Source organism: Corvus moneduloides, chromosome Z (assembly GCF_009650955.1).
Source record: "Corvus moneduloides isolate bCorMon1 chromosome Z, bCorMon1.pri, whole genome shotgun sequence".
In the NCBI taxonomy this organism is placed as follows: Eukaryota; Metazoa; Chordata; class Aves; order Passeriformes; family Corvidae; genus Corvus; species Corvus moneduloides.
Window position 1 is genome coordinate 42071331 of NC_045511.1, and position 12733 is coordinate 42084063.

At 39.4% G+C, this 12733-nt stretch overlaps 1 protein-coding gene across 13 annotated transcripts in view; it reads left to right on the forward strand.

Annotated features, from left to right (window-relative positions):
* The window catches only part of PRUNE2 (prune homolog 2 with BCH domain), a 137498-nt gene that overhangs the window by 93167 nt on the left and 31598 nt on the right, over nucleotides 1-12733 (forward strand). The window contains exon 1 of one of the 13 annotated variants that reach the window (XM_032095537.1): nucleotides 2555-2731. The exons of the other annotated variants lie outside the window; for them this stretch is intronic. The gene's annotated coding sequence lies outside the window, so the exon portion shown is untranslated. Of the gene's footprint in view, nucleotides 1-2554; nucleotides 2732-12733 lie in introns of those variants that run through there. 13 annotated transcript variants of the gene reach the window in all.

The following is a 12733-nucleotide window of genomic DNA, read 5'->3' on the forward strand; positions in this document are numbered from 1 at the left end:
CTGCCTTATGGTTTTATGGGCAAAGCAGTGTGCTATATATAGGATTGAAAATCTGTTGTAAGAAAAAGTAAAGTAACATTTACTTCCCTTTGGATACCTGTTTCCTTTTTTTCCTTGGAAACCTGTAGGGCTGCTATCTTCCACTTCTGTCAGGATTGTTTATTAATTGGCCAGATTCACTGGAAAGCAATTCCAGGCACTCTGGGGACCAGGCATGCTGCTTCAGTTAAGCTTCCAGCTCCTGCTGAACTACAAAATTATAGACTTGAAATAGGAATTGAACTTAGGTCTCCCACTTGGCAACACAAAGCATGACATTTGACTTAACACAAGGACCATGCTTTAAAGGTTAAGACCAAACATGTAAGTAAAGGAGCAACAACTGAGAAGGTTGCTTGTAGGAAGGTCTGTTGATCTCATTTTTGTAAAAACAGCTTTAATATTTACATGGCAAATACCAGGACCTTTATAAAAATCTTGTAAGAAGAAAAGAACAGCACTTCAGTGAACTTTAAAAGGGAAAAACCCCACTACTTACTGTTATTTACTAATGGTACTGAAATTCTAATTAAATCGTGAGATTGGCCTGATAGAGCCACTTTCTTAGAGCAAGAAGACCTGGAATTTGTTAGTATGGTTTAGTGATTAAATGAAAAACTCTCTGCTACTAAAAGCACCACTGTTTTCTGAGCTAATTAATTATATAATATATTCCAATCAGTGTGATCAATGACAAGACACTTCAGGCTGAAGTGTTAACAAGCTTTGAAACTTTAACCCTGTTGACACAGACCTGACTTTGGCAGTGAGCCCCAGTGAGGTAAGTGGTCCCAGCAGAGTGTCTGTTAGGGAGTCCATGAACTGGTTCTGACCTTTGCACAATGAAGGGTATGGGGAAATGTTGTGCCAGCAGGTGACTGGACACTCAAAGACACAGCAGGGACTGATGCCTCTGCTGGATGACCCCCAGACTTTTGCACAGACTTTGACGCACAGACTGTGAGGGTATAAAAGCCCAGAGTTTCCTTTGTTCGGGGTCCTTCCTCCGAGGCACCCATCTCAAGCTGTTCTTTTGTTGTTGCACCATGATTAGATTATTTTAAGGATTGAGACTCTGCTATGGGAAATGTGGGGTCACATTGGTAAGGAAACCTGGTTTAACTGTGTGAGTGTGAGGTCCAGCTCAGGTGCTGTGGGTGTGACTGCCAGAGTGGCTCGTGGGTGGTCGGACAGGGAAGTTTCCTCAACAGTCTCCTAAAATCTCAAAAATATTCTGTGTTACTCTGCACATGGAGGATTAAGACCTTGTTTTCTGTCATATTACTAATCTCACAGCTTCACCATGATCCTGCTACTAATGACTTCTATTACACATAAATACTTTATAGCTTTATTTCCTGGATACTTCTGGGTTTATGGACTTCTGATTTTAAATGAATTAAATATTGGACAGTTGAAAAAGTGCTAGAAATATCCTCATCACTGGAAATATTTTATACAGCTAGGTGACGGAAATATCAAAGATGACATGCCTGCAGCACTGTCCTTGTTGTAAGTGTATTTTCATATTGGTGATGATTTTTAAATTTCTTTAAATGCTTTTTGTTTATCTGTTGTCCTTTAAAATAGCATCTGGGGACTGACTTACCAGGACATGTGTAGCAGATGATGAGTGCTTTCTCTGTAGGGTTACTAATACCATGAAGAACAAGGTGGGAGCTGCTGAATTGTGATTTACACCGTGTTGTAGCTGTGCATGGAGCTGTACTGAAAACGGAAAACGGGGTTTGGCTTTTGTTTGTTTTTGACTGTTTATGGCTAAGCAGTCTGATGTGGAAGCTTCTCCAGTTCTCATTGTTTTCCAGGAGGATCTACACAGCGTGAAGAGAGAAACCAGATGAAGGTTGGGCTGTCCTAGGGTCTATTGCATTGCTGGAGGGGTTAGAATTGGAAGGTGTTTTGTGTTGGGAAAGGAGTCTGGATTTTTTAGAGACCCTACTTGCAAGAGACTTGCAAGGTAGACTGTGAGACTGCACTGCCTGGGAAGAAGTATCCTTTCTTTCCCTAAGAAACACAACCAGGAGCACAGGCTGTGGACATTGCTTCCTGCTGCACAGTTTGTGTTTTCAGAATCCACCATGCCTTCTGAACTGGTGGTTGTTGGTGTTTGGTTTTTTTTGTTTGTTTGTTTAAATTTGCATCTACATTCTCCTTGCTAAATTGCAAACAAAAAAAAAAAATGATGCAAACCCTGTTTTAACATGCCTGTGCTCTCTAACCAGCGACACAAACAGAAATGAGAGCTGAGGTGGGTTGAATCCATAGGAACTTTTGCCAATGCTGTGCAGTCTCAGCATAAGCTTTCCTCAGGCAGTGAAATGAAGCAGCAGGGAGTCTTTTTGCTACTGCCAGCTGACTCGCTGTATCAAAGTTTGGTGATGCTCCGATGAAGCTCCACAGGGAATGTGAAAAAAAGATCGTAATTTTCACGGCCAAAGCACAGCTCTGCATTTGTTTAAGTGTGCCTGTAACCAAAGCCCAGTAGCTGCTGGTTCACACAGCCGGCTGTGTGCAGGCAGGTGATCACCCTTATTTAGCAGTACCAGTACCCACGTGACAAGAAAATGGTGGAGGATCTGTGTTCCTAGTGAACTGCTAGAGAACGAGGGATGCTGAAGTGCAGCAGTGAAGCATCTTTACTGTTTTTGCAGTAGAAAGGCCTTTTCAGAAGGTAAGTGTCTCTTTGCTCTGAGAGGCAGATGTGGAGAAGCTTTTCTGATTAACAGCTCTATTATTGCAGTTACTTTAGACAGAAAAAGGGTAAATGTTAGCATGATGCAAAGCACTCAGGACCTCATTACTGAAAACAGGGCAGCTGTATTTTAATTCTGTTGCAGCTCTTTATGAGAGCAGCTTACATCAGTTCAGAGGGATTTCTTTTGTCTGAGCACAGGCATGGTATTTATAATTAGGAAACAAAACTTCACTGCACAGTCACCTAATGTGCTGGGTTATTTTCAGCTTTTTTGCCTTGCTCTGAGGATACGATGGGCAAAAAAGGAATAAAAGGGCATTGCCAGCCTATAGCTTGCTTTTAGAAGTGTTTAATTACTGGTGTCTCGACTGTTTGTGACAGTTCTCATTGTAGGCTACTTGGCATTACAGTTTTGGGTTTTTCCCCCTACCAACTGAAGCATACGATTTTTGAATTTTTTGCAATGTCCTCTTAAATTGTTGCAGTGAAGAGTATATGTAATTTTTGAAGGTTAACTGATGAAGGATGCAGCAATAATCTCAGTGGTAAGAGATTAAATTTCTCCAAAAGTTGGTTTGTGCAGGCAGTATTTTTTTTTTAATTTAATTATAGGGGCTTGGTTCAGCTCCATTCAGTTACTTGCTTGTTTTTCTGTGATGAAGGAATGAAAATATTCTTCAGTTCTAAGTATGGTAAGCAAATAAATTACAGTGATGATACTGATATACAAGCGGCATTGAAATATACAGAATGTATAAATACTGGCTACTTAGAGTGAAACTGAAAGGAAATGTATGCAGGCTTGTTTGGTGCATTTAGCGAGAATTCTTCTAAGGGGCCTGGGGAAGGGAAGGAGGGGCAGGCAGAGATGTAATTTCTGGATTTGTCTTCATTAACACACTCGGAAAGCAGAGCTGTTTTGAGAAAGGGAGGAGGCACACAGCTCTAGCAGCACTGTCAGGAGGTATTAGAGCAACTGTGGAGGTCAGAGCAGGGAACAATGCACACCAGTCCTTACCCTGCCAAACATTTCTTTTTTCCAGGGCTGCCATGTTCATTCTGCCACTCTCAGCCACACGGTCTTCAGTGATATCTCCTGTAGGGTAGGGAGGTACAGAGATCTAAACCAGCCTTTTCTTTGCTGGCTTTGATGAATCTGGCTTTTTATTTGGCCTTGCATAAGTCTGGACTGTATTACAGAAAATTCATGTAATTAGAGACAAATCTAGTTTTTGCATACATTCACTACTTTTAAAACTTAGATCCTGCTACAAACAGGCTGTTTAGTTTTGTGGCGCCTCTGTATAGCATTAAGCAGTAATAGGAGAACAGCGTTATTTAACAGCTTGTAATATATCTGTAGAAAAAGGCATGAAAAAAAAGACCTCTTAAAGCCTCAGTCTTTGTTTGGGCAAAAGCTGCAGCTTGCAAATGTAAACAGAAACAATGTGTAGGTGAGAATATGATCTCCACAGCACCTGTGAATATTGATAAGGCTTTTTTTAATCACTGTTGTGTCTTCAGGGCTGGAGACACTTCCTATCACATCCTGTACAAACACCCAGAAAATGACAGTGCTACTGCAGCAAAAAATGATGCTGAGGCAGAGGAAGGTGGGAGTGACATTCTAGTTGCTTGACAGATTTCATAGTTTATCTATGTGGTTTTTGCTTTGGACATTGAAGGAAGTGGTTTAGCTGTTACGGGATTTTAAGAATTAACTCATTAGTTCTTGGTATATCTTGTAGTCTGTGGTCTTCTCTACTGCCATTTCACCTACGAAAAACAGAGAGCAGCAGATGGGACTTCTTTATTTCAGGCTAGCAGATGAAACCTGACTGTGTCTTAAAAGAACAAGATCACTCTCCTTAGTAGAAAACACTGGTGACAGAATCTAAAGAGCTGTCTGCTGGGCAGTAGCCCAGCAGGATACACCATTGCCTGCTTGTTGAAAGTAGAGCATATAGCTAACCTTACCCTTGTATTTCCCCTAGTTGTAATATGTGAGGAGTGCCATGTGGAGGAAGGAGGAGCCCCATTTTCTCACCTCATTCTTGAACATTACTTCTTCAGTGTGGCACTTCCTGTCACTCTGACATTTTCACAGCACTTTTGCTCTGACTGACGTTACTCCTCTTTCCCACACTTCGGTTGGTTTTTATCTTCCTACTGCTTCTATGGCCTTTCCAACTCAGTGACAGAGTTCTGCTTCTGAAGATAACTGATGGCTTTCTGCATCTCCCATCTCTCCTTGCGCATGCCTTTTAGACCTGCCAGATTCAGGGTCTAACAATCTTTCCTGCTCCTAACACCTCATGCCAGTGGAAGCAAGCTGCAGGACAGCATGTTTTACAATTTTACTGCTTCAGTAGAGCTTATGTGCCTTGATTAGGAGTCTTCAGTGGCTTATGTTGGGGACTTTTCCTGTATTTTTCCCAAGCTGATAATTTCGCAGTATGGATGGGAACCTTTCAGCTACCAATTTACACCTATTAATGTATTTCTGTACTTATATAGGATATTTCCATTTTAATTTGCTGGTTAAAATTCCCACGCTACATTCTGCATTGTCACTTAAATTCCCCTACTATTTATTACATCTCCAGCAACTGCAGCTTTAAGAGAGACTAAAGTTTGACTCTGACACCTTTTTAGAGCCTTTTCTTTAGGTCACCCATAGCCAAGACAGGGAAAATGTAGTTGTTAGTTATTTTTAAGTTTGTAGTAGGTCAGCTAGGAATCTAAATTATAATCACGTTGAACACCATAAATTGTGAAATCATAGATACAGTAACATGTAAAAGATGGAAAGGTAGACATTTTGGCAGTAGAGTGACACAGAAGTGAGAAGAGAAAACAAAGACTTTCACAATACTTAAAGTATTGAGGAAATAGACATATTTTGAGGATAGGAAGTGAGATCATAAATGGGGCCAGAGAAAAGCAGTATGAGGGGAGGAAAGATAGAAGTAATTCACTATAAAAAAAAAATGTTGCCATGTATCTTTTCCTATCTACCAGCATATTGTGCAAAGGCTGAGCTTTAAAACAGAAGAGTGTTAGAAAAATACTAATGCTTTAATGGACAGATCAATAAAAAACTGTACATCTTGATGTTAGGCAAGTTCTTGTAATTAGCAACTCTAAAAGTCATCATCATATTTTACCATGCAGCCAAGATGTATTTCACCCGTTGTAAGGTGCTTTGTTAAAGTATTTCATTCCAGCTGGTTTAGAATGGTAGTAAGTATCATCGTCGTTGTTCATGTCATCATTCATACACACAGAGAAACAAGATCATCAAGCAATGCAAGAAGTTGCCAATATTACAGAAAAACCAAGTGGTAAAGAGAAATAGCCACTGAAGTTCAGATACTGGCTCAGTTTCAGAATTAATGGTTGCGAATAACAGTTAAGAGCAGTCTGAGGCATTTTAGCATGTTTTCATTTGGAAACAAATGTACTTGGTAAGCTGTGGGTTGTAATAGTTGAAGGGGACTTCCCACAAATCTGGTGGAGAATAGACCAGTCCCAGTAGGGTATAAAATTTAAAACTTTCTCAAGATTTTTTGGCTTCTGATCCTGCAACCTCTCCCCTGTTAACTACTCTCAAAACATTAGCATACTTCCTGAAAGCACAGATGGCTGCACCGGGTAGAAGGTGCACGCTGCTTTTTCAAGTGCTTCTCATGTGCCAATTACATCATTTGGAGCTGCAGGTATTCTGATGGTTGGTCCTGACACCACAGTATGGCAGGAAAATGGTCACTTTGAACCAAACATTCAGGATGGGAGATTGGTTTAAAAGTTAGGAAAACTAAAACTGAGTTTTTCAAGGAATAATTAATCTCTCAATGAGAGTGGAAGGTGGGAATCAGGTCCCTGGCATCTCAATAAATTTTAAAAATATAGTTTAAAAAGAAAATGTATTTTCAGGTTATACTTATGGATCTTTTGAATCAGGTTGATTTAATTTTTACTTTGCTGGCATTACCATGTTGTACTTGTAATGTTTGTTCAATAGCAATAGTTGTTGATTTACAGGCCATCTAGATATGTGGAATATTATCTGTAGAATACTAACAACACCTAGTAAGAGTGGAGAGATCAGAAACATGCTTTCTAAATGCTAGTACTGCTTGGAACCTACACAGCATACTGCCAGACCTTGTGATCTTTCAATATTGATGGGGGCGCACCCATGACATAAGCTCCCCAACTTTGTGTTGTTAATTCTGGTGATTTTCCACGTCTCAGTAAACAAGGAACATTGACCTAGGCACTTAACAGAGAACAACCCCTGCTCTGAGGGCAAAACCACGTGGTGGTATACAAGTGCAATGCCAAGCAAAGAAATAGATGTTGAGTTATGTGTTACTGCTGCCTTAGAATTTGTTACTCTCTACCTGCTTTTGCACACAGAATACTGACTTGAGAGAATATTATTAAAATGGTAATATTAGGAACCTAGAAGGTTCTACACTTCTCTGTAAGAGGCATAGTTGGAGACAGTGCTATTATATGGATGTGTTCCTAAAGCACCACCCTAAAAATTGTCTCCTGTCCATATTCATGCCATGAAGTTGTTACGTGGTGTGGGGCAGGTCATGAGGAATCAGAAGCTGTTTGAATAACATATATCCTTTTTTTCTAACCCCTGACTCAGCTGGGTTTTTTTTGGATGCCTGAGTGAAGCCGTTGGAGTCTGGCTATACCCTTTTTCTTTTAAGTGGGAGCTAGTCATGAGGATCAGTAGTGGCATGTAGAAGATGTTATGAAATGCTACATATTCAGAGAAAAACCCCAGAGGTTATTAGGCATCACATACAGGAACTCACAACTAATGGGCACTCTCAAAGTTAATTTCTCTGATTCTGTTCTGTAACAGTGAATAATTTATTATCTTCAATTCACAAAGCTATTGCCCAAGCTGTGTTAAATTATTTTTGAAAATGCCCAATATGTAAGTGATAAGCAGCTCTGAAAACCACCAGAAAGGGTTGATGGACCTGTATCTAGAGCAGTCTTTGAATGTTATATTATATATATATATCTCAATGTTTGAGAATGCAGAAAGGACAAGGTAAGTTATGAAATAGTTGTACCTTGGGTTGCACTGCCTTTCCTATAGCATCCAATGACCTGCTGATGACAAACCTCTAGGAAGACACTTTTGGAGACTCTGGGATCTGCTGCTGGCAGCATCAGCCTGGCTTGCATTTCTAAGTCCCCATTTCAGCAAGACATCTAGGTTTGGGACTTCAATTTCCCTCATTTTATATTAAGATGCATTTTTATTTCATGTGGCTGGAAGTCACATATGATTGAAGAAGGCTGAAGTCCTGGATCCCTTCCATAAGCCTTCTCAACTATGGGCATATGCACAAGGTTGATGAAATAGCCTAGTGAAGTCCATTATCCCTCTTTCCTTGGATTTGTCGCTCCATGGCTTTATGCATCCCTCCATGGCTTTGCCTGCTTCTCTTGTGCTGCTGTGACACGGGGAGGGAGCTGGCAAGGGGTCAGGACAGACAGCGTGTGGCTGCCCAGCAGCAGTGAAAGCAGCAGCATATGCTTAAGAATAGCAGCTTTTGTTTTTTAAGAGTCTTAAACCGATATGAGGAGCCAGGAGAGCCTATTACTATGGCTACCTGGAATGAAATGAGTTTTATAGTATAGGTTAAAAAAGAGGAACAAGGGAAAAGATGGGTAGATAAACAGACACTAAGCAATGAATTTGATTGGAGACTACGAAATGTTTTAATAAAGAATGGTTAAAAATCTATTCAGTGGCCCTAAGTGAGAATTTTAACATGTTCTCAAATCTTGTGGCTATAATACAGGATTTTTCTACAGAAAGAGTATTACCTCTTATTGTCATGCCTAACTTTTTCATCCAACTTCTCTGCTGAAAATGGAGCAAAATGTCAGCACACGTAAAACATCAAGAAATGGCATAACTGGTAAAAGAAGACTTAAATCTGAAAACTGAAGTATTAAAAACAAGGAGGTTAATGATTTTTGCTAATATTTAGCAATGGCTTATTCTGTGGCTTTAATAGGTGACACGTTTTTCTGTAAAATGGGATTATGAGCATTTTATCTACTATGCAGCAAGCAATATGACAGTGATGAGTTAGCATTTGCACAGATGTTTGATTAATAAACCTTTTGGCTCAGAAATCATCACAGCTTTATTTTTTTTTCTTTTCATACAGATAAAGGAATAAAAGTCTCATGCTATGCATAAATTATAGTGCTCAATCTATAGGTTTTTTCTAAACTAATTTGTGATTAAGAGCTACAAAATAAATAGCAATAGAAACACAGTTAATTTCATATACTAGCATGTGGTTGCTAAATTCAGGTCTTGGGAGGTTATAAAATTAATCCATTTTTACAAGTCACCTATATATAGTATAATTATTTTACACAGCTGTGAGTAAAAGTAATTACTTTTTTATAGTCTCAGATATATTAGATATCTCAGATATATATGAGTGGATTCACACATTTTTTTGGTATGTGGATAGAGCTGAAGCATAATCTCTGACTGATACTGACTAAATCTTGCACAGTATATGTCACTTTGATTTGTTGCATACTCTGCTACAGTTTAGGGATCATTAATTCTGCTGAACTGAAAAAATTCACTCTGCAGTCTCTTTTATCTCTGAATAGGTATCTCATAAATTTTTGTTCATTGTCTAGAAGTTTTGTAGCATGGGACTAGATACAGGAAGTAATTTTGGGTTTAGTGGGTACATTTGCTCCTCGTGGGTTTCTTCATCTCTTAGTGCACAATCCATTTGGGCTTTTGGGGACTAATATTCTCTCATTTCTCTGTTTCTTCCTGTGTATTTTCATCAGTTTCTTCACACTAAAGCCCATTATTTTGTCATGTGTTATTTCTGAAATTCGTATGTTAACACTGTTTCCTAAAGCATCTCCTTTTGGCCATAGACACAAATGATACTGAAGTATGTCCAACATTTCTCTGACTTTGCAGAACATTGCTATCTATATTACATGGACAATAAGCATCAAAACTCAAACACATGCAGATTATATTAGGATTTGTTATTAGTCCATTAGCATTTAAAGGTCTCAGAAATAACACATCTCAATTATAACAGTTTATGGAGTTACATCTACAACTGGAAGATGATGGACAGGCTGACTGTCTTTTCTGAGCACTCCAGGTAGTGAAAGCAGAAAGTAGACATCTGCTGTTCTTTTAAAAAATGCTGTTGTAGAGATGGTCTATAAACCTCCTGTATCTTCTCTGAACAAAAATGGCACAGAAATTACAAGCCACAAGTGTGGAGCCCTATGAAAGAAAGCAAAAGATGTGCTATTTGGATATAAATACAAAACAGGAAAACAGTTTCTTTTCTAAAAATGAAATATGTCAAGCGTTTATTTGTGGTAACAGAATGGGTTTTGCTGTTCTTTTGTATGAGGTGAGGTGAATGTTGGAGTAGTGTCCTGGTTTCGACTGGCAGAGTTCATTTTTTCTCAGCTGGTACAGCTGGTACAGTGCTGTGTTTTGGATTCAGTATGAGAATAATGTTGATAACACACTGATGTTTTAGGTACTGCTGAGTAGTGCTTACCCTAAGTCAAGGACAGTTTCGGTGTCTCATGCCCTGCCAGCAAGCAGGTGCACTGGAAGCGAGGAGGGAGCACAGCTGGAACAGCTGACCCGAGCTGGCCATAGAACATCATGCCTAGTGTATAAACTGGGGAGTTACCCAGCAAGGGGGGAACCAATCGTGTCTCAGGTGGAGTTTGGCGTGACTTGGTGGGTGTTGAGCAAATGTATTGTGTATCACTGAACCCCCAGGTCTAACTTTGTATTCTCCACCCCATCCCACTGGGGTGGGGGAAAGTGAGTGAGTGCCTGTGAGGTGCTTAGTTGCCAGCTCAGCTTAAACCATGGCAAGTAGCTACACAGATGGGTAGCAAAACAGCCCTTTTAAGTCATATATTTGGTAACATATTTTGGCTCTTAATTTATATGCATTTCTATAATTGTAGCAAGAATGGAGCAATTAAGAAAACATTTTGTGTAAATATATCCTTGATGCAAATTGCAGTTTGTGGAGGGTTTGAACAATTGCTTTAGGTTCTTCTAAGGCTTTTAATTGCTTCTGAGTAGGAAGGAATTCTTGTTTTGTCTGGAAGAGGTTAGACATCTTCCAGGTGGGGTGATCAAAATGCTGTGAGACCCATCAGGCAGGCCAGAGCTGGGTTTTACACAAGATAACTGCATACTCTGGCAAAACACTTAACCCTCCTTAAAGCTAAGGGCACTTTCAGACAGAGCTGTGCTGAGAGTCCGTAGACAGGCATTACTGGATAAATGCCAAGGACTTTTTCATACCTTCCAAGAAAAACAACTGTCCTCTCATATCCAATCCCTCAAGCTCTCCTTTCTATTTTCCTGGGCTCAGTACTTGCATAAGGGTGGTGTCACAGGGTGGGAATGGGAGGGGTTCAAAGGAGAAGAACTTCGTGCTGCCTGTGTGCTGCAAAACTAGCTTGATGAGTTTAAGTTCCCTTACTTGTTTTTGTACCTAAGATTTCACTTTGTGCATTCTTCCTCAAAGCAGCTCAATTTTTCACTGCAAACTAGTGAGAAAAAGTGGGCTATCAGCCCACTCTTACTTCATCCAGAACCAGGGTATACCTGCATAATGTGTGGAATTAGGGAGTATGAAAGAAGCCTGAATGTCTAGTTTCTGAATAACCTCTCCATTGTACTTCGTCTCCGCTTATCACATTTAGTATCCAAACCAAGCATGTATTAATACCCACAGAGGTGATTTCATCCATGTCATTTCTTTGACTCACCATACTTTGAAACTTTACAAAAAATCCTTTGACATCTTGTGAAAACTTAAGAATAAAAGTATTTCTATATGTAGAGGGAACTGCATGGAGGAAACATGATTTACTTATCAAGGAGAAGGGCCTGGCACCACTTCAGATTAAACTTCTGCAATAATGAGTGCAGAAAATGGGGAAACGTATACATTTTAAAGTCTAGCTGGTGAATAAATTGTGGTGGCAGTCACAACTGGATTAATGTTGATCTCTTTTGCATGTTGTAGGCATTCTTTCAGAGCAGTGCATTGGAAGCATATCTTGTTTTAGACTAAAGAAATTAACTTCTTGATATGTAATAGCTGCAGAGCAACTTGGGAAACTGGTGATAGATCACAGATGACACAAGGGTGAGGCAGCACAGCCCATAGGGATTATGACATATTGCTGTGAATATTCAAAGCTGCTCTTTCCAAAATAGCAGAATGCTGCTGTACCTAGAAAAGTCAGGAAGGATAACTTTTATTCTGAGAAATACTGATTTGAGAGGGCATTAGGAATTATTTAAAGCTTATTAATTTATTGACCTGTAAGAATGTCTGAACCAAAAAAAGAGCAAGGAAAGTATTTCAGCCTCCAGCCTCTCCTGCTTTCATATGAATTTGGTATCTATCTCTGATCCACCTTTGAGAAATGAGGGGATTTCAGCTGCTTCTGAACAAGACCATAGACCTGAATATCAGAGCAAATAATCAGTAACTTGATTCCTGGTGCAGCTGATCTTTAAATGACTGGTCTGTGTACAACATAAAAGAAGTCATTTATGACACAAAAAACCTTAATTGACTTTGACCTCTGTTCAAAGATCCTTTTTTTTATCAATCCAGTAAATCATACCTGGTTAGAATGGAGCTTTCTAATGTAACTTAATTTATTTCTTCAATAGGAGCATTCATTAAAAGGGGATTAAAAAAAATATTCTTCTTTCTCTAATACTAATATTTTTGTCCACATCATCCATGTTATCAGTTGCACCCTTATGGAAGGCAAGGAATTTTATAAACCAGAATTTTGAAAGTATGTGAAGTAGTCTGTGGGAAGGGAAGAGGAGATAGTTGCCTGTTTTAAAGTTTCTGGAGTCTGGCTTCC